The sequence below is a fragment of the Onychomys torridus genome, chromosome X (genome assembly GCF_903995425.1).
Source record: "Onychomys torridus chromosome X, mOncTor1.1, whole genome shotgun sequence".
Taxonomy (NCBI): domain Eukaryota; kingdom Metazoa; phylum Chordata; class Mammalia; order Rodentia; family Cricetidae; genus Onychomys; species Onychomys torridus.
In genome coordinates this window covers 29,605,401-29,630,755 of record NC_050466.1, presented here as the reverse complement: position 1 = coordinate 29,630,755, position 25,355 = coordinate 29,605,401, and the positions used below count along the sequence as shown (strand labels likewise).

The 25,355-nt window shown below is 38.8% G+C and overlaps 1 long non-coding RNA gene across 1 annotated transcript in view; it reads left to right on the top strand.

Moving 5' to 3' along the window:
• LOC118574065 overlaps positions 1-893 on the top strand; it is a 117,584-nt gene extending 116,691 nt beyond the window's left edge. Inside the window, exon 3 of the long non-coding RNA XR_004943689.1 lies at positions 756-893. This is a non-coding gene — a long non-coding RNA (uncharacterized LOC118574065). The remainder of the gene's footprint in view (positions 1-755) is intronic.
• Positions 894-25,355: the final 24,462 nt, after the last annotated feature.

Here is a 25,355-nt window from a genome sequence, read left to right as displayed (position 1 = left end):
ACATTCTGTGTGGTGCAGCAATGAATATTTAAATTTCCATGTTTCTGACAGCAGTTGACCATGATGAGAGAAATGCCAGCAAACCTGGCCTATGAGCCCCCATTATTCTGGCAAGTAAATAACTCCCCACAGTGACACATCTTTCTTTTCCTTTCTTTTCTTTTCTCATTTGTCATGAGCTTACAGTTTTTGTTCTTAGAGACCTTTGTGTTATCACTGGAGATGATTGACACTAGATGTTTCTAGTGCTTGTATCTGCATCAGTTCAACAAACCTCATAACAAAATAATAGAGAAGGTGTTGTGGGGTAATTCAAAAATTCAAAGCTAACCTTTTTCAAAGAAAAGTAGTCCCTGCTATAGAAATATCATTTTTGTTTGAGATGAAGTCTTACTACATAGTCTAGCTTGGCCACAAACTTCTGTACTTACACGACCCCCTTGCCTCAGCTTCCTGAGTGGGTTCATAGGCACAAACCACTGCATCAGAGAGTCCTGTCATTTTAATGGAAGAAGTACAGAAAAAAAGTGGGAGCATTCTTACAAATGACAGAGTCACTATCTTATATTTTAATTCTGAACTTGTCAACAAATCTGCAAAAATTAGAGGGCAACTGTCTTGGAGGATTTATCTTTTTACACCAAGACTCTGTTAAGGCTTACATTTTTTTTCCACTAGCAGCTCATATAATAAAGTCTGGGGATGATCCCAGTCCTTAATGGAGACTGGACTTTGGCTTTCTGTTTCTTCTTTAGGATTGAACCAGCTGCCCTTTGACCCTGCCAACAACAACGAACCCCTGCAGTTTGGTAGTGCCACTGGCCCTCTGGTCGCAGATGGCCTCATTGAAAATGGAGGGGATTCAAGCAAGAAAAGAAAGAGAACAAATACTCCTTCAGGTAAGCTAGGTGATGATGCACTGTCTTAAATCAGTGCTATTGAGCCAATATTCCCCATAGCCTGGTAGGTTGTGGGCATTATGCTAGGCAATATAGGAAATGCAAAAACAAGTCAGAGGCCCTTGCCCTTTTCATATGATGGACAGGTCACATATATGAATAACTGGTATTATCACAAGTGCTGTGGCGAATGTGTGCAAGGGAAAAAAGCAGAAATGAGGGAGATTTTGATTGACCTTTAGAGATTATGGAATACTTCATAGCACATGTGACATTTTAAGCAGATCCTCCAAGAATAGGTAGATTTGAAGCAGGAAGAGTAAAGAATTTTGATTTTTATAGAAAAGGAATTGTGTGAGTGACTATTTCACTAGCCACCTGTCTTTTTATGAACATGAAACAAGCTACCCTCACTTTATCTCTAAAACAGATAATTGCATTTATTTCAATCTCTCCAACTTCCAATACCTCTGCAATGTGTATCATGTCCTCATGTCTACTGTTATTTTGATATAGTATTTCACTGTGTAGCCCAATATGGCCTCAAAATTATATTTTCCTGCCTTGGTGACTGAGTTGTATGATTAGAGGTTTCACTACCATAGCAAGTCCCACATGTCTTTTATGCCCTTAGCATTAATTAGGCTACCTGAGAAACAGATTCTCCAAACTTCCCTAAAACAGCACAATGGATTCTTAGCATTCCCTGCAATCTTTTCCTCATTCCTCTTGCCTCATTGGCATATTCTCATCATAAATATCTCTAAACACAATGAGAAAACAACAAGAAAACTAAATGTTAACTGATCATTTGATATTCACGTTTCATCATTTACGGTCAGACATCAACCTGAGATATTGGAGTAGGCCTCATTAGACATGTTCATAGGTTTGTTTTTATTTTTCATTATTACTTTATTTTTAGCTTGCAAAACCAAGTATGTTTAGAACATATCATTTTCTATCTCTTAGATCATAATGAAGATGCTTGCTAAATATATGTTTGGAAAATAAAAGTACAGTATAAATACTGCCTATATGGAACCCTTAACATAGGACAGAGTTCTTTTTTGTTGAGTTTGGAAAGGTAAGGTGGATAGCCCAGGAGGTGTCTTGAGTTCTAACCCTAGAGATCCCCCTCCCTGACTGTTTGTCTCTCTCTTTCACTCTCTCTCAGCTTAGAGTTCATTAGCCTCTGAGTTTCCCTTTCTTCATGTGAAGCAGAAATGATGCTAGAACCTTCTTCAAGGGATTGTTAGGCAAAGTAGTTGAAATAATGTAGGCCATATTTAGTACCACATCTACACACAACAACCACTTAATGAATTGCTGTTCTTTTCTTATTATATGATATGATCCTCATCTTTTTAAGCATCAATACATTTCACTTTTCAGGGTTACCTATTGTGTGCACAAAGTATGCCTCTCTTTGTGTATGTGTGCTTGTGAACTAATTTGTCTTTTAAAACCATGTTCAACATAGTTCAGCTTTGATCATTTAGGGATGTCATTGGTTATTGCACTCTAATATTCTATTACAATTTTCAGAGTTTACTAGGGAAGATTATACAATTTTACCTCTACACTAACTTGTCCTAGGTTATGTTGGTGTTCTAGTTATTCCAGATACATTTTATACAAGGTCTGTTACTTTTCTGCAGCCTGCAGTCACTTATTCCTCTCAGTGTTCTTTTTTAAAATTTTTATTTATTTATTTATTTTATATCCAGACCACAATTTCTTCTCCTCCCATCCCCTCCCTCACCTCTTCTACATATTCTTTAGCAATTCTTTTCCTCTTTCCAATTAATTAATGAACTTTGTAACTAACAAACAAAACATCCTTTAAAAAAACCTACCCAGTTTTCTAAGTTCATTTCTCACATGTGTATGTTAAATAAGGGCAAAATTGGCTGTCAGTAGAACCTGTCATGGAGAGCATACTCATGATTTATAACATTAACTTTAAAACATCGCTTTTGGCTGCTCTGAGGCTGTTTGATCACTTATAGGTTTTTGCACTGTAATCATAAGTGATGGGCTAGTTTCAGGCAATACTGTCCTAACTGTGGTTAACTCATGGGGGTGGGAAGAGGTATTTATTAATTTGAATTGTGAACCAGCTTTAAAGAATCGACATTTCATTTCTAATGAGCATATTCAATGCAAGCCAAGTTAACTGTTGCAGATAAAGGATTTTAACAGTAGATTACACTAATCTATAATTAGCAGAATCAATTTACATTCAAATAATGAATATTCTGAAGTTCCTTAAAAACAGTGTGTTCTTTAAAATAGGTGGAATATGCTCCTAGAAGGCTAAATTAACTTTCTTGATATCCCACTCACACTATTTGCTTGGCGAGCCCTTTCTTTGTTAAGTATCACAAAGGTGACACCAACCTGGTTAAATGACCAAAAATTCCAAATTAATGTATTCTAAATTAATGAGGTTTTGCTATAGAGGGAGTCTCATAATTGTTCAACTGATAATACTGTGATGTTGCAAATGGATGGATTGCTTCATAATATTATTTCTTTCTTGTACAGTACTAGACAAAAGGAAGAGGAAAGGTGGTTTGTGAATAAGAACTTCTCTCTCTTTTGTCACCATTTACTAGAATACAGCAAAGAGGGAAGCTGGAGTTTGATGTTCTTGTAGAAGCTACCAGACATTTCAGTTCTGAGTCACTACATGTCTATCTGTTATTATCTTTTGATCATAGTTATGAGTCAAAGCTGACTCTTTGTCCTTCAGTGAAAATGAAGTAAAGCTGAAAAGAAACTTCAGCTAGCTACAGTCCCTCATTATACTTCTTCTTTCCTTCCTTTCTCATACCAACTGTATTACCCCTTTCAGCAAACTGCTTGTCTCCTTTTGAACTAAAGCTAATTTCTTGACGGTTACTGATGGTTTCTGCTGTTGTTTTATTCTCTCAAAGTTTCCTATGGTTTGTCCCCTCGAAGGATTTTATGCTAGAATCTTGGTACCAAATATGGCACTGTTGACATGATGAAATCTTTAAGAGCTGGGCCCTCGTGACAGATATTTACGTCATGAGAGCTCCCTCCCTGGTAAATGGATCAATGCTGGTCTCTTTGAGTGGGTTTGGTCTTGCAGGAATAGATTGATTTCTACAAGGTTACATTTTTATAGAAGGATATGTCTGGCCTCTTCCTGCTCTCTTGCTTTCTTGTTGGCACATATGCCCCTTTTCCACATGGCTGATTCATTTTATCCCTCTCTGAAATGTAATAATATAGTCTGATGGAGGCACAGTGCAGTTTGGACTTTCCAACCACCAGAATTAGAAACCAAATAAACATTTTGACAAAGTACCCAGCCTTGAATATTATATTTGTATCATTATGATACAAAATGGATGGAGACAACCTCAACCTTTATGCAGTTAATGTACTTTGGGCAGTTTTTGAAGGACATTTCTTAATGTATTTATGTACAGAAAACTTAGATATGTATATTTAATCCCATTTGCTGGCAAGTTCATTGACTTGTTTTGTTTTGCCATTTGGTAATGTGAGCCACAGTTTTGCAATACAGAATTCTGGCTCTCCAGTGACAATGAGTCTCATCTTATCTGTCACTGTAATTTGTACTGATAGCTTCTACCAGCATATTCAGGGTGCCTTTGTCATCCAACTTATGTGAAGGCAACAGTTGGTTATGTCTTTCTCTGGACCAGTCATCCCAGCCTGGCCTTCTCCTTGATGATGCAGCAGGGTTGTGATACAAGGGAGACGTGGTTCTCCACCAAGAGAGTAACAATATAGACCCCTGCTTGAAAAACAGGAGGTTTCTTAGTGAGGGGACCCCTTTGCCAGAAGCTTTTTTCACCAGCCCATGTCAATAGCCTCTACATTTCTTCTGCTTTGTGCCTGGCCTCCTCTTGTAGGCAAGCTTAAACAATGCCTAGCTGAACTGGTAATCACATGAGGATGGAGATACGGAAGCTAGTATTTGACAAATCAGGTGAGGTCCCTTAGGGGATGGATGTACTGTCCAATTCTAAAGTTCTCTGGCTTTTTCTCAAATAGAGGATTCAGCACCACTTTGCTTTATGATAGCAAAAGCTGGGGCCAGCTTCTTCCCATTGGTCTTTATTACTTATGCTTGACTGAGAGGAGAACCTTCAGGCAAATTGTAACCACCTTAATCTCCTATTTAATTTGATGCAATGAAAAAATCTTCCTTGAATCATCTCGCCTTTTATATTCCTTAGCTCCCATTTGCTAAGAAATCCACAAATTCTTTGTACCTTTTTTCTTCCGTCAGCTTGAGTGTATTATTGTACATATTTATAAAAAAGAAATAAAGGTTAAATAAACTTACCCAAGGCTGAACATGCAGTAAGTGGCTTATTGAGGTCTCTATCTCCAAAGCCTATTTCTAACTACTATGCTGTAGTTACTATGTTTGTCAATAATAGGAACTCAGACTCGTTATTAAAGCATATATTAAACGTCAGTGGCAGACTAGGGAAAGCTGTATTTGAAAGTAAATAGTACAGAATAAGATGAGCGGAGCTTGAGTTTCATCATTTCAAGCAATCTCTTCAAATTTTGAGATGATTATAGTTCATTCTTAACAGTTTTCTTTCCTGCTGCTCCCCAAAACAAATCTTCTATTTCAGCCAAGCTAATGAGCTGTATTTCTTCAAAGGCACTACCTTACCCACTCCATTTGTTCACTTATATAGCCTCCCTTGTCCTTAAAGGTCAAATTCAGTTCCATAAGAGAGCACACTTCTCAAGCAGCCATAAAGGTGTTGTGAAAAGAATACCTGTCCCTAATGACCCTCATTGTCTCATTAGCAGGTGAATGTCTTAAGTGCCCAAGAGAAACTTAATGGGTGGAGTTTTAGGGTTCTGTCTCATTAGCAGGTGAATGTCTTAAGTGCCCAAGAGAAACTTAATGGGTGGAGTTTTAGGGTTCAGTGTTCACCATCAGTGTCAATAAAGTAGATTAACAACTGAAATTCAGTATTTTTGCCACATTTGACCACCAAATCTTAAGTATCTGACTACTTTGTAGCCTTTATCTTAAAGTGAGTTCAGAGTTCTTCAGACTGTGCTTGTGCTTATATTATAGCTTTATACTTACAGAAATATGTCCTTGGTCATGCTTCAGTTGCATAAATTGCTATGGTAGCAGTGAAGTAATGTCTTTAAAATGCGGCTCTATGTCAAATGAGTTTGTTAAACCATGGGAAATTAAAATTCCAAGTTCCTTTCTATAAGATGACACTGTTGCCAGATTTGAGAACCATATGGATTTTCAGAAGGACAGATACCAAATACTAAAGTGGAAGAGTCAATGAGTCAATATGGCAGACTGAATAATGACTAAAATGGAATGGATTACAGTATCATTCACTAGAATTCAAAGAAAGTCTCAACATTCTACAGGACTAGGCAAGTAGGCAATTAACTAGAAATAATTACTACATTCTAATGAATATCCAGTCATTTATATAGTCCTATTTCCATTGTCTTTTATATATAGGCCTGTATTGAAAGGCATGCTTGCACTTAAATATCTGGTGCTGAGCTGGGGGGTATTGATTAGTGGTAGTGGATCTGCCTAACATGTGTAAGGTCTTGTGTTTTGTTCTAGGTATTGCAATAAACAAACAAACAAAACTTGATATCTAGTACTAAGTGGCATTGCCAAAGTTAAGGTGAATAATGAATCACTCAGTATAAAAAGAGAGCTCTCCACCCATTTTCCACTTGCAATGATTGCATCCCAAGAGTCAGTTCCTTCAGGAAAATACTTCAGTTTATTAGTGTTCCACATCAGTGTAGTAACTCTCTTAAAGGATTTTCATAGTCATTAGTTTATACAGTTGAGATACTATTAACTGGAGAGGAGAACTAGCTTTAACCAACATATACTAGCTTCACTAGGAATGCGGAATGTAGGAATTAAGATAAGAACCCCACCCCCATCCAAGTACTAACCAGACCCAACCCTGCTTAGCTTCTGAGATCAGAGGAGACTGGGCGTTCAGGATGTTATGACCTGAATGGTGGTATGTTATCACAGGGTGCTATAGGAACCATGTGTATTGAAATCTGAGGGCCATACTGAGCTGGCACTGTCCTCTGGCCCTGCTCCTGGCTGACTACTGCAGCAGAAAATCTGGCCCCACCCCTCACAGGAGAGCTGGCCCCACACTCAGGAGAGAGTGGCCCGACCCCTCACCATAGGCATAGGAGAATGGGGTATAGAAGAGCTGGGTCTGTCCTTTACCTGTGCAGTCATTTGCAGCGCCCAGGACTGACCAAATCAGCTACCACCCAGACCCACATCTAGGACCTTTGAGATGGCCCACCCTAACATCTACCCCATCTACCCCAGTGCATGAAGGGACTGATCCTGTGGAACCATAGCCACAGGATCTCCATGACTCAGGGAAACAGCAGGATTTCCAAGAAGAGTTTCTGTGAGTATTCAGTATTGATGGGTGTACCAGAAGCCAGAGGCCTTGAACCAGACCAATAACTCATTGCAGTGAACATTTACAAGTAAAGCTAAGGGGACAAAAGGATATACTGTGTGACATACTACAGCTCCCAATGCCATTAAGATGAATGAAGAGGGGTTGGAGAGGTGGGGAAAATGAAGGACCGAAGTGGTTTTTGTTTGTTTGTTTTATTTTGTTTTCAATTAATATATTTTTTAATTATTATATTTATGTTTTAATTTTACACATCAGCCATGGGTTCCCCTGTCCTCCCCCTCCCGCCCCCACCCCCACCATCCCCCCATTCCCTCCCCTCTATTGCCATCTCCTCCAGGGCCAAGACTCCCCAGGGGATTCATTTAAACCTGGTGGATTCAGTCTAGGCAGGTCCAGTCCCCTCCTTCCAGGCTGAGCAAAGTGTCCCTGTGTAAGCCCAAGGTTCCAAACAGCCAGCTCATGCACTAAGGACAGGTCCCGGTCCCACAGCCTGGATGCCTCCCAAACAGTTCAAGCTATTCAATTGTCTCACTTATCCAGAGGGCCTGATCCAGCTTGGGGCTCCACAGCCTTTGGTTCATAATTCATGTGCTTCCATTCATTTGGCTATTTGTCCCTGTGCTTTTTCCAATCTTGGTCTCAACAATTCAAGCTCTTATAGTCCCTCCTCTTTCTTGACAATTGGACACCTGGAGCTCCCCCTGGGGCCTGGCTGAGGATCTCTGCATCCACTTCCATCAGTTATTGGATGAGAGTTCCAGCTTGACTGGTAGGGTGTTTGGCCATCTGATCACCAGACTTGGTCAGATCAGGCTTTCTCTTGACCACTGCCAGCAGTCTACAGAGGATGTGTCATTGTGGATTTAAGGGGACCTTTACAGCACTCTGCCTATTCTGTTCTCATGTGGTCTTCATTTATCATGGTCTGTTATTCCTTGTTCTCCCTTTCTGTTCTTGATGCAGCTGGGATCTCCTGCTCCCCTAAGCTTTCTTTCCCTCTAATGTTGCCTTCATTACTCCCACTGTCATCCAGGTTGTTCATGTAGATCTCATCCATTTCTCTGTCACTGGGCGGTCCCTTTGTCTTTCCTAGGGTCCCGTTTTCTAGGTAGCCTCCCTGGAGTTGTGTAGCAGTCTAGTCATCTTTGTTTTACATCTAGTATCCTCCTATGAGTGAGTACGTACCATGTTTGTCCTTCTGAGTCTGGTTACCAAAAGCAATCTACAGATTCAACACAATCCCCCTCAAATTACCAACACAATTCTTCACAGATCTGGAAAGAATAGTACTCAACTTCATATGGAAAAACAAAAAAACCCAGGATAGCCAAAAGAATCCTGTACAATAAAACAACCTCTGGAGGCATCATGATCCCCGACCTCAAGCTCTACTATAGAGCTACCTTAATGAAAACTGTGGTGGGTATTATGTTCCCTGAAATATTGTGTGTTCCCCGAAATAAACATATCTGGGGTCAGAGAACAGACAGCCACTAGAACAGAGCCAGAAATGGTGGCTAGAAAATGGGAAGAGTAAGCTATAGCAGAAGTTGGGCGGTGGTGGTACACACCTTTAATCCCAGCACTTGGGAGGCAGAGCTAGCTGGATCTCTGAGTTCAAGACCACTTTAGAAACAGCTAAGCATGGTGACCCAAGCCTTTAATCCCAGAAACATAACCTTTAACCCCAGGGAGTGGGGGCAGAAAGAGAAAGGTATATAAGGCGTGAGGACCAGGAACTAAAGAGGAAAAAGCATGTAGTTAGTTAAGCTTTGGAGCAACCCAGTTCAGCTGAGATTCATGTGGAGGAGGACTCAGAAGCTTCCAGCCTGAGGAAACAAGATCACCTGAGGAACTAGCAAGGTGAGATAGCTGTGGCTTGTTCTGCTTCTCTGATTTTCCAGCATTCACCCCAATAACTGGCCTCGGGTTTGAGTTTTATTAATAAGAACTTTTAAGATTCCTGCTACAGAAAACAGCTTGGCACTGGCATAAAAACCGACATGTGGACCAGTGGAATCAAATTGAAGACCCTGACATTAACCCGCACACATATGAACATATAATTTTTGACAAAGAAGCTAAATTGTACAATGGAAAAAAGAAAGCATCTTCAGCATAACTAGATGTCAATGTATAGAAGGATGCAAATAGATCTATATCTGTCACCATGCACAAAACTTAAGTTCAAGTGGATCAAAGACCTCAACATAAATCCAGTTACTCTGAACCTGATAGAAGAGAAAGTAGGAAGTACTCTTGAACGCATTGGCCCCGGAGATCACTTTCTAAATATAACACCAGTAGCACAGACACTGAGAGAAACAATCAATCAGTGGGACCTGTTGAAACTGAGAAGCTTTTGTAGAGCAAAGGACTCGGTCAACAAGACAAAGCGACAGCCTACAGAATGGGAAAAGGTCTTCACCAACCCCACATCTGACAGAGGGCTGATATCCAGAATATATAAAGAACTCAAGAAATTAGACATCAAAATGCCCAACAGTCCAATTAAGAAATGGGCTATAGAACTAAACAGAGAATTCTCAACAGAGGAAGTTCAAATGGTTGAAAGACATTTAAGGAATTGCTCAACATCCCTAATTATCCAGGAAATGCAAATCAAAACTACTGTGAGATACCACCTTACACCTGTCAGAGTGGCTAAGATCAAAAACACAGAAGAGAGCTTATGGTGGAGAGGATGTGGAGCAAGGGGAATTCTCCTCAATTAATATTTTTAAAATTTTCTGTTGGAAGGACACTACAAGTGTGGAGGTGGATATAAAGGGAATGGGAAATAAGAAGGATTAGGGTCCATGATCTGAAATTCTCAAAATATCAATTAAAAATTATGTTAAAAAAGATAAGGAGCCCAAGAATGTATTTAATCCTGTTCATAGACATCATAACTATTCTATTTTATTGTGATAAACACCATAACCAAAAGCAAGTTGGGGGAGGAAAAGGTTTGTTTAACTTACACTTCATGTCATAGTTCATCATTGAGGGAAGTTAGGACAGGAACTCAAGCAGGAATATCGAAGTTGGAACTGAAGAAGAAACCAGGGAGGAACACTCATTATTGGCTTGTTCCCAGGCTCGGATTCAACTACCTTTCTTATATAGCCCAAGACCACTTGTCTAGGCTTGGTACTGCAGACAGTGAGCTGAGCCTATCTATGTCCTCCCTCACACATATGCCCTCAGGCCAGTCTGATGGAGGCAGTTCTTCAAATGAGGTTCTATCTTCCCAGTGTGTCAAGTTGTTACTGTTTCTGGCCATCACAGTAAGAGTCGGGCCGGGCAGTGGTGGCGCAGGCTTTTAATCCCAGCACTCAGGAGGCAGAGCCAGACGGATCTCTGTGAGTTCGAGGCCAGCCTGATCTATAGAGTGAGTTCCAGGAAAGGCGCAAAGCTACACAGAGAAACCCTGTCTCGGAAAAACAAAAACAAAAACAAAAACAAAAACAAAGCAAGAGTCAACAATGTAATGACAGTAAATATTTCCACCAATGCCAAGTCTATAATAATACGAGGAAGTGAGCCTGCAGAGCAGCAAGAAAGGTTTGGTTACATAGAAAGAAGAAATGTGTTGGAATGAGTTATCAAGGAATTTGCTCAAGCTCACTTACTTGGAAAAGGAAATACAAAATTAGATGAAAATACTCATCTGCCTGGGAGTGTTTTAATTTCCTTTCTTATCTAGAAAAAGAGCAACAAACTGGGGAACTTTTCTGTGACACTTAAAGCCCTTTAAAGCCCTTTGATTTACCTCAGACTCACAGGCTTGAGACTTTGATTTCACATGTACTTTGAAGTCCACAAATGAAAACATTGATTGTTTTTAAAGAGGGAGAATGCCACCATTTTTTTTTATCTTGGTGTGTGGTATTTCTAGCATGTTAGCTGAATTATTATAGTGCCAAAGGCAAGAAGAGCCTATTGTTCCTTCCAGTGGAATTAAAATACAAAAAAGAATAGACTAATCACCCAACTTAGTTTCTTTAGTCCTTTGGACATTTTTATCTAATTATAGTTTTGAAAAATAAAACCATTATCTTGATAACTGAAGAGATCAAAAGGTAACTAAACTACTTGCTTTCTCAGGCCTGATAGAATCACAGTGTGAAAAATTTGTCTTCAAAAACTATCTTGAGATGGGGAGAATGAGGATGGTACAGAAAAGTCAGGGTAGAAAAATGCAAATACATCTCTTAAATTTTCTCAACTATTATAATAGCTTTGGAGTGATTTTATAAGTTCATTGCACTGAAGTCTTTAGGCATTAGTAGCTTGGCAGACTGGGGGTTTAAGGTTAACCTCATATGTTGGTGTTAAAAGGGCTAGTGGTAAAAACTGAATTGTAATATTTTAGACTTGGAAACAACTTTGACTACATTTTTACAAGTAAAGGATTGAGACTTGGAGAAGGTATGATGTCACATGGTTAATTCTGAGACCTAGTTGTAATTATGGCCAAACCTATGTAAATATTTCAATTTGGCTAACACTGTATGATTATTTTATTGTTACTAGAAAACGTGAAGTGCTGACTTCTCCTGGGCTAATACCATTATGTGATTTGTAGCAAACTAAGCTGGTGGCATGTGAGACCCCATATCTCTTATGCTGCTACCCAGGAGAAAACTCTGTGATTTTCAGATAGAGAAAGACTTTGTGGTTAGGAAATACTTGTGAGGGAGTTACTTCTGTGAAGATGGTACACATGCAGCTTAGCAAATCACAGAAGAAATTCTTCATGATATCTGCTTACTTTTGTGTCCCCACTGCTATCCCACCCTTAAGTCCACTTCATCCATATAAAAAACATTTATAAGTATAATTTATCTGTGATTTAAACTTTGTTGTATAATATTGTCTAGAGCAGTGGTTTTCAACCTTCCTAATGCTGTGACTTTTTAATACATGTTGTGGTCACTCCCCAAACATAACATTATTTATTTCATTGCTACTTCATAACTATAATTTTGCTACTGTTATGAATTGTAATGTAAATATCTGATATGCAGAATGTCTGGTATTGCACCCACAAAGGAGTTATGACTCACAGTTGAGAACCGCTGGTCTAGAGACTATCTCTTGATTTTTAAAATTTTTTCTGAGAATTTTGTAGATAGGCATTGAACTTATATAATTTGGATCTCTCCCTCTCTCTCCTCCAACTTCTCCTATTCCTCCAAAATTCATGATCCCATCTTTAATTATATATATGTACATGCATATTATATTTTATATATACATTTGTATATATATAAACACAGCCTTCTGTGTCTATTTGGGTGTATTCTTATGTATATGTCTCTATGGATGACTGCTTGGGATTAGATAATCCATGACTGGGTTCATCCCTAGAGAAGACTCATTTGCCCTCTCTTAATTGCTTATAGCTATTCATCCTGGCATATGACATTATTAGCGTCTCCCCATCCACCTTGGCATGTTATTGTCCAAGTCTAGATTAGGCAACCATAAGTTTGAGATTTCATAGGTGGAGCTTCCCAGTCATATGTAGTTGCTAATTCACAGTGGAAGTCCTTGTCCCTTGTGTCTTGCAGTCTTTCTGGTCCCTCTTCTGCAATGTTCCCTGAACCTTAGGTATAGAAAATATGTTATAGATGTATCTTTGATGAGGGTGAGAGCTACACTTATCTGTAGATATAAGGGTATGTGTTTAGGATACAGTTGGAGGCCCACTTGATATCCATGAATTCATGTGTGGTTCTGTGAACATACCCTGTATAGTTACCTGTGGCCAGTGAGGTCATGGACCCTAGAAGAGAACCTACTACCCCCACTTTCTTGAGTTTTAGTCAGACTTAAAAAAAAAAAAAACAGCCTTAGGTCAGTGAATTTCAATTTCAGAGTAAGAGGATTCTTGTATTTTGGGAGGTTGTGTTCCTTTCTCTTAGCTCAGTAAAGTTAAGATCTTTTTTCTTGTCTTTTGTGCCTATAAGGACCTCTTTGCATTGGTAAGAAAAAGGAACATACTTCGACATTCAGTGAAAATTAGTTTGGGTACTCAATTTGTCACTAACTAGTCTTTTGACCTTGAATAAATTGCAGAAGCCATTTCTAAGTATCAGTTTTAAATCTATTTAACATGAAAATCATTTTTAAAACTGTCAAATATTTCTATGGTTACTGCCCTGAACATAAGCATTTGAGAGGCTGAAGGCACCATATTGCTTTTCTCTATTATTTTGTGAATTAAACAAAGGAAAACAAACAAAGAAACTTTGTGATAAACAAAATACTCCCTTAGTCTCATTATATATGAAACCATTCTGAGGAATGTAGCTTGAGACTAAGGCTCAATGAAGCCTTTAAACATCTCTAGCTCCAAATCTATCCTTCAGTAGGAATCAATCTACTTGTCAGGACCAGCCTACCCATCAAACAGGGAGTGAGGATTAAGAAAAGACAGATAGATAAAACAGACATAAAGAAAAGACAGAGACATAGGATAGAATCAGGAGGGCTCTCGGTGAATACTGCAGCAGCTCCAAATTTATTTCTCATAGCCTGTTTATACCCAAAGCAAGGGGGGCAAAAGACTTCCTTACCATGGTTCAAGGAACAAACAAGCTTAAACACCTCCTTCATTCTCAAAACAACTAGTAACCACACCTTTGGCCAAACATTCTGTTATTTGGTCTTGAGTAACAAAACATCTAGTAACCACATCTTTGGCCATCATCCTGTTATTCAACCTTAAGGAGCAATAACATCCTTGCATTCTCTGACCTCAAAGTCAAGGTGGAATCAAGCCACAAGCACCCACATCTGTTCCTTACCATCTTAGTGTCATTGAGAGTGGTGGCATGTATCACACTTAAATAGAAACTAGAAATTATTTGCAACGTGAGCCTACAGGCATTTCTCTATATCCATGGCAGGATGAAATTCTGGAGACATTTCTATAGCATTTTCTTTACTCCCTTACAAACAGCTTGGAAATTTCCGCCACCCCATGAACTGATAACAAATGAGATAAGAGCATCTACATCACCAAACATTGGCATTTACTTTAAGATTAGCATGACTTGATTTTCTAAAACCTGTCCTTAGGATTCTTTTATCCATTGGGTAATTGACAATGACAGTCCATTGTATGGGAACAAAGAAATAGTGTTGTTCTAGTATACCTGTATTACATTTAGATTTTTCAACTTATATCTGCTATGAATTATGCATGGGGGACCCTGTGGGTATCCTGCTTGTGCAGGGAAACATGCTGGCATGCAGGGCAGATGCATTGGTGGGCTGGTGGGTGGCCCAGGCCATGAGGGCATGGCAGTGGGGTGTCTGGTAGACATTCACAACCCAGATGCTGCATCTGTGTGGAAATGGCTTATTATAATAGAGATGAAGAGAGGATTGGAAAGCGGGAGAGGAGAGAGGGTTATGTCACTGGAGAAAACTTCAGCTACAGGGGAAGAGGGGGTGATGAGGGGTGCACACCTTGTGGGAGTGGAGAGAGAGCAGAAAAGAAAGAGAGAGAGGAAGGGGAGGAGATTTTCCTTTATGTCAGGATGCATGATGGGCCCCAAGGTGCAGGTCAGAATATTAACTATGTCGAGACAAATTCTAGGTAAAACCAACCTCGTATTTGTTCCACACAGTGAGGAGATTTAATTTTTATGAATTTTAAATACAGAACATTTCTGATGCCTTTTCAACATCATTCATATGAAGTTGCAAATTTTAAAAGTCTCAACTATCTCTTCTAACATATAACAATGAAAATGCTTTTTAGAGGGCTGGTGATATGGCTTATCAGGTAAAATCACTTGCTTCTTAGACAAGACTGATAAGCTGAGCTTGATCCCCAGGACCTGTTGCCGCTCTAGAGGCAGTAGGACCTGGGAGAATAGAACTGATAAATGAGGTGGACTAAAGTCTCATGCAACAGCCATCTTTATTCAGAGCCTCAGACAATTATTCTCTGAGGGTTAAGGTCATATGAGTAAAGTTCTCATGAGTTCAAGCTGTATACAATCACAAGAACAAGCCACATGTGGCAAAACATGTTTTTCCATAGAGGCATATAAACAAATAAAAATAGCCAGTTGTAATGAGTAATCTGAAGTAAATTCACCCCTGCCCCACTCTACCTGGGAGGGGCATGAAAAAACATTTCAAGAATAATTTCATGTTTTGAAGAAATTGGGCTCACCAGACTCTTGTTTTCTTGGCATGATCTCACTAGCACTCAGAACTCAGAAATCTCCTCACATGACTCAATTCCTGGCCCATGTTCCAACAAGGACCCACACAATGAGAATAGAAAACCAATTCCTGCTAATGTTCTTTCTCTCTGACCTCCCCACTTGCACCATGGCACATGGTACATGGAACATTGGAGTAAGTGGGTATGCCTAGAAAACTGTGGTTCAAAATATATGAAATATGCAAAGTGAGACTTTCAGAAAGTAAAATGCTTCTGTAGAGCAAAAAATATCTTCATTTGAGTAAAGAGGCAGAGTACAGAATAGAAAAAATATCTATACTAGCTATACATCTGACAGTGTCTAGAATATACAAAGAACACAAAAATAAACACCAAGGAAATAAACAACCCAATTAAAAAATGAGTTTGAAACTAAACAGAGAATTCTCAAAGAAATACAGATGGCCAAGAAGTGTTGTTTTTAAGTCTCCAACAGCACTAGCTAACAGGGAAATGCAAATTAAAACCACTTTGAGATTTCATCTTTCCCCAGTCAGAATGGCTGAGATTAAAAATAATTATGACAAATGTTGTCATAGATATAGGTTATGGAGAATACTTACTTCTGGTGGGAGTGCAGACTGGTGCAGGCACTGTGGAAATCAGTGTAAGGTTTCCTCAGAAATCTAAAAATAGATCTACTGCAAAGCCAACTATTCTATTCACAATAGGCAGGAAATGGAATCAGCCTAGGTATCGATCAACTGATGACTGGGTAATGGAATATTATTCAGCTAGTATGAAAAATGAAATCATGAACTTAGAAGGTAAATGGATGCAGTTGGAAATAATTACTCTGAGGGATTAGAGAGATGGCTCAACATTTAACAGCACTTACTGCTCATGAAGAGGACCAGGATTCAGTTCCTCCCACCACCTACATGACATCTAACAACAGCTTATAGTTCTAATTTCAGGAGATGCAATGGCCTGCCTCTTGTAGCCTTCATGGTCACTAGACATTCAAGTAGGTGTGTGTGTGTGTGTGTGTGTGTGTGTGTGTGTGTGTGTGTGTGTGTACACAGACAAAACATACACATGAAATAAAAATGAACAAATATTTTTAAAGTAATTATTCTGAGTAAGGTAACCCAGATCCAGAAAGTCAGCCACTACATGTTCTCTCTCAAATGTGGATGCTAGCTTGAGTCTTTACATAAGTGCATTTTAATTGGAATACCCATAAAAATCAGAAAACTAGTAAGAGGTCATGGGGGTATTTCAAGGAAAAAGGGTAAGAACACAAGTGGCTTGACAGGAGAATAATGGGACATGAAGGGTTAAATGGGGTTGGGGGCATGTGATATAGAAACAAGTAGTGTGAGGGATAGCTAGCACTGGAGATCTTCTTACAAATACATATGTGTATGTATACATATGCCTACATAGTTCCTCAATAAGAAGGAGACAGTGCCTCTTCCAGACACCATAGGCTACAAATAAAAAGCCCTGTGACAGGTATCGGTTAGCACTTTCTAAAGTGTTGGTTAGTGAAATCCCACCCCACCCTCCAGACATTATAGGTTGTTGCCACTGTTTTAAACTCTAGAACTTGGTAGTAAGACCCTATTGATGAAGATACCATATACATGAGACAGGATATAGAGAAATCAAGCTGTTACTGACCTGGAAGTTTCACTCTTGTGATTTTTCATAGTGCTAGAAGATGCTATGCAAATTTGTGGAAGGAAAAGTAATTATCCACCTTATCCAACTGTGAATACAATTGGCCTATCAAGATATATCCACAGTGACAATAGTGGCACAAATGTTATGTAGTCACAAACTACTTTTTAATTGGATTTAAAGCCTACTCCACAAGATGGACCTAGTAGTCATTAATTGAACCAAAACCCCATGACTAGTAAGGTCATAGAACCAAGGGAGAACCTAACACTGTCATTCTGCTGAATGGATAAAATAATAAGCTTTCCTCTATAATATTCATACCCATAGATTAGTTCGTAGCTTAACCCTTGTCAGAGAAGCTTTTTTTTTTTTTTTTTTTTTCAGAGATGGCGATTAATACAGACATGTAATTGGTCGATATGCAGAGAATAAGAGACTGTGGAGTGCTCAACTCTAAACATTTTTATCTCATCCCTTCACTGTGGCTCAGGTATCATTAGGGAAGAGGTGATTGAAATACTCTAAAAGCAAGAGGTAGTAGTGGATGTCTGCAAGTATTTGCTGGACATGACAATGCTTTTTCATACATGAACTCACAGTATCTTTGACTACCTGTATAAGACCTGCACAAATTAAAGCCAGCCAGAATATCACCATGTACTATAGAGGAACTCATGACATTCCACCATGAATGGCTCTTGGCATTTGGGGTATGGACAGTCCATTTTCTTCAGGAATGTGGCTCCTGAGAGGCTAGCTAGCTCCCATAGATTGCCCTACACATACACACATACAGATAACACTAAGAAGTCTCTGTTTTGGGGTTTTTTTTTTAAACACATGGGACAATAGAGATTGCTCAGTGACTAGCAGTGGATACTGCTTTTGCAGGGGATCAGAGTTTAATTCCCAGGACCCACATCAGTTGACTGACAACAACCTGTAACTCCACTCCAGGGCATTCTATGTGTGTGTCCTTCCAGAGCACCCACACGAATGTATACATACTCCCACTCAGGCACACATATACACATAACACATAACTAAATAAAATAGAAGTATTTTGTATAAAACACGTAAAATTGACTAGGAAATGTGACATAATAAAAGTCAATCTTAAAGAAAAAGAACATATGAAGTTGGGATGAAAAGTTTTCGGGGGATAGAGGAGGAATTCAGAGGGAGAGAATGGGGGTAGGTTGGACCAAAACATATCATATGTATGTCTGAGATTATTAAGCAATAAATAAAAGAAAAATATTAGTAATGTGGACTATTCTATGACTATGTCCAGAATGTTCTGTTAGAAACTAATGTGACAGAAAACTAAAAGATAGAAAATTAAGTACTATGTAAATGTTGCCCTTTCTGTATATCTGAACACAGGACAAAGAGATCACCTTATTTACATTTTTTCTCTGCTATGTTTCCGGGTATCCACTTATTATTTGCTGGAATCCATGAAGATGAAACTCCTTATGGCTATGAGCAAGAGGCTGTTCTTGATTTTTTTTTCAATTTTCAATTTCCTTAATAGTATAAACTGTTGGGTTTAATATTTGTAGCCTTAGTACTCCTCATTGAGCCATTTGTTGTATAATGGAATTTTAAAATATTCCTCATATTCCATATTGTATTTTAAGCAAAAAAGAGGTCTCCTGAGCAAGTTGTATTATGAAATGCTGTGAGGGTTGATGAGCATTATACACAAATCCAGTAGAGACATGCCCAAGTGCAGAAACAAGTGTGCTGATTTGCAGGGTGTGGGCAGTGCTTAGCAGGAGGCTTCCCCTCACTCTAGTATCTTTTTCTGCATGCTGGCCTCAATAACAGTAACAGCAGCGGTAGCTTTTATTAAATATTGATTCAATGCCAACCACGCTGACCAAGTGCTTTACATGTATAAACTCCAGCAGTCTTTACAACAAACCTGTAAGGTAGACATTCATTCCTTTGTTTGGGGGTATTTCTTTAATTTGATGCTTGGACAACATGAAACATTCTCAGGCTCGAAGTGGTAAGTGAGAGAATAGGTCTTTAGAGGGAGGCATGTTAACAGCACATGTTCAGGGTCCTGGCTCTCACCTTAGACAAGTTGCTGCAGGTATTTGAGCCTCAGTTTCCTTACCAAGGTATGAAGCTATTTTAGAATTCATTCAGAAATTAAAGAGTGCTTAGTACATTGCATTTTTGTTTGATTAATATTTACTTACTCTTAATAAGTATGAGTCATTTTGGTAGGTACTAAGTTATTACAGTAAGCTGTGAATAAGACAGACATTGACCCTTGCCTTGTAACACAGCCTAATAAGAAAGACAGCCATTAAGCAAGTAATTAAATATTTGCACTTATGCTAAGTGCTATGAAAGAAAGACTACTACAATAATTGCATAGTAAATAAGAGTAAATATTTACTGAGTGAGTATTACATGCTGGGAACTATGCCAGGTAAAGAATTGAGCACAAGTGCGTAAAATATAGAGGGGAGACAATTTCCTGAGTTTATATATTAGTTTAAGTTGGGTTCAAAGAAACTTTGAGAGGATGAAGTAAACTCTATGAAGTTGCTTGGTTCAAATCATTGGGAAGCGAAGAAAACAAGTTGTAAATGTGCTTTCTTTCTGCAGGATTAATTCCTGTAAGGGAATGTAAGGGACATCTCCAGTATGAGAGTACATGAGGGAAATTTTAGGAGGCCTGTGTGACTAACCATGGACACCAGGCTTTCTTTCTCCAGAGAATGCTAGGGGTTGAGTTTGCATTGGGATTTGGCATAAAGCTGTGAAAATGACAAGTCACCGCTATCTGCTGTTTTTGGATTTTTATTTAAATACACATATAGTGGTTCTTCTGGCAAACTGTTTCCTAATCTTGCTGTTTTTATTCTCCTCCATAATTACCCTGATGTACGATGAACAGCCTGAGAAACATTGACTAATGCATCTGAAATTATCTCAGCAGGGTAACCACAAGATTTCAAGCTTCTCTTGATTTTGTGCCAGGTCTCTGTTAAGCTGCTCTTCCCACATTAGGTATGTGAAGGGAAGACTCCAGATCATTCAGGCTGGGGCTTGCCATCAATTAAGACTGTTGTACTTTGCTGTGGGGTGCCACTCTGTGTGGCACACCCTATAGAGAAGGAGATGCCTTCACTTTCTGTTCTTCTGTCAAATGGCCTATTGGTTGATTGGGAAGCTGTGTGTTGCTGCTCAGATGGCTTGGAAGTGGTTTCTGCCTTGATTGGTGTGAATCAAGTACTAATAGCTGAAAAACTTGATTCTTTGCTTTCTCCCTAGGTCCCTAGCTAGTGAAGTAAAGTGTGATTTAGGACATCATGCACCAATAGGTGAAAGTATTTTTACCCTGACTCTGTGAAGAAGGCCTTGTTATTATAGTTGACCATCTGTGATGTAAGGTTCTGCATCCTTGGATTCAATTAACCATGGTTCAAAAATATTGACTAAAAGTATGTTAGGCTAGGAATATAGTTCAATGTTAGAGTGCTTGCCTAGCATGTGTGAGGCCCTAAATTCAATTCCTAGTACCTTACATATAAAATATTGTCTGTTCTCAATAAGGACAGACTCCCTGTTATTCTCTAAACACTATAGTATAACAACCATTTACACTATATTAGATACTAAAAATAAGGACATTTTTGTTTGTTTGTTTTTGAGACAGGGTTTCTCTGTGTAGTTTTGGTGCCTGTTGTGGAACTAGCTCTGTAGACCAGGCTGGCCTTGAACTCACAGAGATCCACCTGGCTGTGCCTCCCGAGTGCTGGGATTAAAGACGTGAGCCACCACTGGCTAGCACATAAGTCATATTCTAGCAATGCACATTTTATGAGGAAATGGAACCTACTTTGGCATCAGTGGGGATCCTAGAACTATTCACCCTACAGATACTGAGAGGATGCTGTTGACATTTTACACTTAGTGGAATGAGGACACAGAGGCTCATAGAAGAATAGACAAGCAATAACCTTTTCAAACCCAAGATTCTAGATGGCAGTTTCTATGTGTAAGTGGACTTTTCTTTGGACAGCCAGCACACAAAAAGAGAGAGAGAGAGAGAGAGAGAGAGAGAGAGAGAGAGAGAGAGAGAGAGAGAGAGAGAATGAGAGAGAGACTCATTATTAATTATGAACGCTTGGCCTTAGCTTAGGCTTATCCTACTAGCTCTTATAACTTAAATTAACCCATATTATTCCAGGAGCTTGTTACATAATCTCCATTTTTCCATCCTGCTTTCTGTATGTCTGAATAGCAACTCCTGCTTTCTTCTCAGAGCTCTATCTGTCCATAAGTCCCTACTATACCTCTTGCCTAGCTATTGGCCATTTAGCTTTTTATTAAACCAATCTCAGTGACATATCTTTACACAGTGTAATGTAATATTGCACAATACGTATGTGCATTGCACTGTGCCCTATTGTTTTCCAAAGAACATAATGATTTAAACCTAAGCTGTATTTTCAGAAAATGTCCGAAACTGCTTTTGCTATAAATTGTAAAGGGAAAAACTAATGTTGGAATAACAAGACTTGAAATGTCTAAAGCAAGTACTATATGGATCTCAATAAATGTGTGAGGGTAGGGATGGAGAAGAGGGGCTAGGTACAAGAAATTTAGTGGATTTTTAGGGCTTGAAAATCAGAAATGGAAATTGAAAGTATTTAAATTTTCTTGGTGATCTATTTTTAAGCAGAATATAATTATCCCACTTTTATACATAAGTCACTTATCATGAATCTTGGATAAATTTCGCAGGGTTAAAAAGCACTACTACACACACACACCTCTCTCTCTCTCTCTCTCTCTCTCTCTCTCTCTCTCTCTCTCTCTCTCACACACACACACACACACACACACACACACACACACCTACACCTACACCTACACCTATGTATGTAACAACAATTAATGAAAAAAAAAAAGACCATGAATTTGAAAGAAGTCAAGGAGGGGTGTATGGGAGGGTTTGGAGGAAGAAAGGGAAGGAGAAAAATGATTTAATTATGTCATAATCTCAAAAAGTAAAAGAAAACGCAACTCAGAATTTCTTCTTTGTAGTGAAACGCCCTTTCCATTAAAGCCTCGGGTATTACAAATCTGATTTTTTAAACATTAAAGTATTTATTGAGGTAAATACAAATACATAAGCCATATATACGAACCAGTGAACTTTCCCATCCAGCTTAGTCATGTAACCAATACCTGATACAATCACAGATCTTTTGTGGCTTCCAGAAGACTACTGCTGCTTTTCTAGTCTCCTGCCCACATCTTCCACCCTTACTTTATCTCCCTATTTTGAATAACTATATTACCATATTCAGGGTTGGGACATTTACTGCTGGTGTACTCAATGAGCTTGATCATTTGGACTCAAGAGCAAATGAGTCTAGAGCCCAAGAAGCAAGATTGTAGAGTTCAATAGCTAAGGACTTAGTGCATTTGATGACTAAAATCCCCCTAATCACTTTGGCAAAGCCATCCCCATGCTATCCTCTGAACCTTGGGATTTCAGTTACTCCCTCTCTCATCAGCCAAGAGTATCTCAAATCCTCTGAATTTGACAAGTTTGACAGTTGAGAAGTGCTAGCTGCACTTTTGCTTTATTCTTGTTTCTCTGATGAATGGTGAATTTAATCTTATTTCTAAATGTCTGCTAGCTTTTGTGTTTTAAAAGAACTCATTTGTTATCTCCTTTGCTGTTTTCTATAGTTACTTGTTTGTTGTTTGTTTGTTTGTTTAGTTTATAAACTTGTCAGTTCTTTTTATGTCATAACAATCAATGCTTTTTGTTAAATGGGTTTCTAAAGTTTTCTCATGTTTTTGTCATCTTTTGTACAATATTACATCACATCAGATCTCTACTATAAAGGTATTTCTGCTTTTTAGATTTTCTTACCATCCCTATGTATGGTAGACCACATCCTCCAGATTTTTGAGAGTACCCTTATCCCACTGACCCCAGAAGTATAAGTACATACATCAAATTATGTTTTCTCTGCAATGAGTCATCTGGCCTGTGGTAGTTGGCAGAAAAGCTCTTGTTTGTTTACCAGACTGGTTCCAAATGCTCTTTGAGAGAAAAATAGGGTAGCAGGACTCACCTGCCATTAATGCTTTGGAATTTGGTATGTGCTCAAGGGAATGTAATCATTCTAGCATCATATACCCAGCTGTTTTGTGCTACAATACTCAGATAGCTTAGGCAATTTGGAATGCGTAATTGCTGCTTGAAAGTGTTCGGTTCCACAGAATGAGGTCTGGAATAGTTCTATCTGGCATCTATTTAAGGGAACTGAACTGCTTTGGGCACAGGAGAAATTCTCCTAAATTCTCATCTATATTCTTAAGTACTAGAAGGTTATGTATAATTAGTATGTTATATAAAAATCATTTAATCATAAAAGGAATCAGAGCTAACACATAAACCATTTACAAAGAAAAAATTAAGCCTGCCATGCTAATATTTAGCTAGTTATGTAAACAATTTAGAAGTATTCATAGAAGTAGGCAGTTAGAAACAAATAATATGTGTATTTGGTCAACATTTACCGTATGTCTCTTATGTGTCAAGTAATGCCTGATAGAAGAATAAATGAATGTGGCAATTTCTAATAAGGAGAGATGAATAAGATTTGGCTTCTGTATTCAAGGTATTTACACTTAGTAAATAGAAAGTGTCCTCTTCTGTTGATGAAAAATTTTCCTTTCCCTAGAAATTCTAAAGGGCTCCCATTTGTTAGTGTTGAGTTGGAGTTAGGGAGGTTGTGCAAGAATAATAAAAGTAAATTCTCCTGCCTTCAATCAGTACCAGTGTATTATACCTGTGTTTTTCTCTCAGGAAGTCCATTAATATACTATTTTCAGCAAAAGTCCATTCAAGTAAGTAAAAAAGATGCCTTGTCCCTTTTCAGAATTTCCTTTGAGCAACTGCTAGTAACATCTTTAAGCTATGAAAGGGAAAGTGATATTCATTTGGATAGATGGGTGTTCAGGTGGTAAAAGTAAGAAAACTGAGATGAGACATTAAGCATTACAGAATGACAGACTTTTCACTGAGAAATGTTCTGGGGTGATAATTAGCTTTCTGTTGCTGAAGGACCATGGCTTGAGACAAAAAATATTCCCCTAGATTATGAAAAATGTAGTGTAGATATTTTATTTCTAAAATTAATTCCGTAAACATTTGCTCCAATAATTAAGCTCTATAGAGCTTCATGCCGAGGGTATGTTTTCATTGTTAATGGAATTTACCACTGTCATAAGAATAGACCAACTTAAAAAGCAAGCGAATATTGGACTGACCATCTTCTTCCCCTCTCTGCCCCATTCTCTTGCCTTCATCCTAGCCATATATGGGATCTTGATCCAGTGTTGAAGTTCTAAAAGTCAGACCTTCAAGAGTAGCTCTATAATTCAGAATTCCATCTTCTGTGCACCCTGACTCCAGCCTCCCACCTACATTCTTCTCAAAGGTTCTTTGAAAGGACCAGGCTGCTCTTGCTTCCTAGTGAAGTTATTTTTGCAAGTTAGCATTGGCGTGGTAATTCTATCCCCTTCTTTGTGGAGCAGGTGCTCAAGTCTTTCAAATTTCATTGGCTGCTAGTGGTCAGTTTTCTTCCAGGGCAAGATTTTATAGCCCTGAGCACTTCTAGAAGGGCCAAGTATTCCCCTAGAGAGGCCTAATATTAAACTGAAAGCTTAGCTGGGGTAAGAAAAGAGCCAAAACCTATGAAAAGGTGGTGTGCGGGGCAGGACAGGGTGGTGAGAAAGACAGATCACTAAGAGATTATCTTTCAGTGATTTAGAGCCAACATGGCAAGGGGTGTAGTCAAGTATGTAAATATTTGTCATTGTAGCAGTGTTCCAACAGTGAGGGAGGGGGTAGTGCCTAAAGCAGAGGCTGTTACAGGAGAAGCTTATGAAAAGTATTTTCAAAGAGTTGTATGTGTGTAGCATTAGGAACCTGCCCCTCCCCACCCAGCGTCAACTGAACTACAGTCCCCATATCACATAACAGAGCAGTGGCAGAACTGAATTGATCCCACATCTCTGGAGTCCTTACTCTCT